At 45.1% G+C, this 2,381-nt stretch overlaps 1 non-coding gene across 1 annotated transcript; it reads left to right on the top strand.

The window, feature by feature from the left end:
- The first annotated feature begins 1,766 nt into the window (after positions 1–1,766).
- trnal-uaa (transfer RNA leucine (anticodon UAA)) lies at positions 1,767–1,849 on the top strand. The gene has a single exon. It is a non-coding gene; the product is annotated as a tRNA-Leu (tRNA).
- Positions 1,850–2,381: the final 532 nt, after the last annotated feature.

Raw genomic sequence — 2,381 nt, 5'->3', positions numbered from 1 at the left:
TGCCAATTAATCCCTCAAGTCTTGCTTCTCATTTCCTCTTTCGCTGTTCCTGGAGTGATCAGGCCAGAATTCTTCTCTTCACACACGGTTGCATCAGATTTGGAACACAAAGGGAGATTAGAATGATAATACTGACGGTTCTTCTGTCCTACTTTAAAACAAAACATCAGCTGGGGATGTAGCTCAGTGATAGAAGGCATGCCTGTATGAGGTCCTGGGTTCAATCACCCTTACCTCCAAATATTGTTTGTAACACCTTCGTTTTCGGCAAAATGTTATTTTATGAGTTCCAGCGTCTCAGGCCTCGGTTAAACATTGCTTCCATTACTTACAATCTATCGACTGTGCCACGCTTGCTGCCACTCTCACACCCACCTCTCTCCGCCGCTTCCCCGTTCGCCCTTCCAAACATCCCATCTGCTCCTGCGCTCCAATCTGATCAATATAACAAGAATATATTATCAACCTGACCTAGCCAGACAGTGAATGAAGGAATTTTTCCTCATCTCAATCCTAAATGGCCAGACACTTATTCTGAAACGTTGAATCATGGTTCTGAATACCACAGCCAGGGTAGACAGCCTCTCAGTATCCGGCCAGTCAAGGCCTGAAAGAATTTATGTGTTCTTCCTTCGTACAGTCTGCTGATTTCATTTCTCCACAGAAAACAATGCTTAACTGGATGGACACGCAGCAGGAAATTGAGCTCAGATTTATTCTCCAACCACTTTCTCTGACCAGCACGCGGTCGTATAAAGGGGAAAAACAGCACACGAGAGAAAAGGTGCTTTGAATGCCGAACGTAGTGTCGAATTGCCTCAATTTGGCCAAACGCCATATGAAGCAGCAAGTTGAATCAGACATTGCACTTCGTTTCAGTCTCAAAACGTTAAGTGATCACACACTGAAAACCGGACGCAAAAAGAAAAGCACAAGGCCCGTGTGAGTCACTAAACCGCATTCAAACACCGCAACCAAATCAGCTCGTGTCAAAGATTTTGTGATTCGAAATTCATACCTCTAGCATTTGGCTGAAAACAATTGATTGCAGGGGCTGCTCGCTTCTCTGTCGCGGCGCCAGCGACAGGAAAAATTCATCGACTCACAACCGAGTCCTCCAACGTACTGGAGCTGATTGTGATGGTGCAGCTCAATCCTCAGTCCCTGATTGGACGCATTCAAATGGGGGCGTGCTCACGCCGCTGTATGTGATTGGTTGGTTGTTGTCACGTGATCAGCGTGCAGGGCGATGCACGGAAGCTAAAATTGTCTGGCAATTGTTATTGCTTCAAGCTTTCCGTTATAATCCATGTAAGTGTAAAATTGAGGAACGTGTAGAAAATGGATGATTTTCCAGCTGTATTTTCATGGAAAGAACGCTGCACTTGGAATAGTGGTATAATGGAAGTAGAATATCCAGGCTGCCTGGCAGAAGGCTGATCGCTGAAGCGATTGTTCCCACTGGAAGCAGGAAGGCAGCAGCAGTATGCTCACGACTGTTTATTCCACGGAATCAAAGACTCCATTTTTATACCATAGATATGTTTGAAAAATTTAAAGCAGCTTATGTTCCTGCATGGGCTCGAACCACCAACTTTTCGTTTAATAGCCGGAACGCACTGGCTCATTGCGCCACAGAGACAATGAAGGAATAGCAACTGCAATTATTCCACAGGAACCCAAGTGATTATGTACCAGAGCGTTCACAACAGAGGCAGCGATCTTGCAGCAAATGAGAAGCTGCGTGGGTCCAACCGACTGCCCGGGTAATTGTGGTCAAGTGGTTAAGGCGATGGACTTAAAATCCATTGGAGTTTCTCCGCACAGGTTCATAATCCTGTCGACTATGGAAATTAAAACGTCGTCCCAAATGACCCGTTTTTACTTCATTTTAACTGCTGCCTTTCGGTTCCTGTGCTGAGGCATATTCAAAGCTACAACAACGATTCAAGCAGAAAGTAAAACAAGCAATTCACCCATTATTACATCACGGCATCACTAGAGGCCTAGGCCACAGGAGAAAGACTACATTGTTTAATGCTCTTGAATCGTGAAAGCAATTTTAACCGTCGAAAATATTTATTTTGCAAGCCATTGAAGAAAATACACGTCGTCCACGCAGTCATCTTCCAATTGGTTCTGCTTCCTACGGCGATGCTTATTTAATGAACTAAGCCAGACGACCCACAGTTCTCAACCCCGCTGGCCAAGGTCGGTACATTAGATCATAAGAAATTGGAGCAGGATTTGGCCTTGTGGCTCTCGAGCCTGCTCCGCCATTCAGTAAGATCATTGCTAATCCTCTACCTCAACTGAAACTTACCGACCTCGCCCCATATACCTTGATTCCCGTAATGTCAAAATCCATCTCGGTTAGGAAT

This window comes from Somniosus microcephalus, unplaced genomic scaffold, assembly GCF_052327205.1.
Source record: "Somniosus microcephalus isolate GS21.2 unplaced genomic scaffold, FLI_Smic_1.0 unresolved_chr5, whole genome shotgun sequence".
In the NCBI taxonomy this organism is placed as follows: Eukaryota; Metazoa; Chordata; class Chondrichthyes; order Squaliformes; family Somniosidae; genus Somniosus; species Somniosus microcephalus.
The sequence above is the reverse complement of the archived record's forward strand: the minus strand, read 5'-3'. Positions and strand labels throughout refer to the sequence as shown.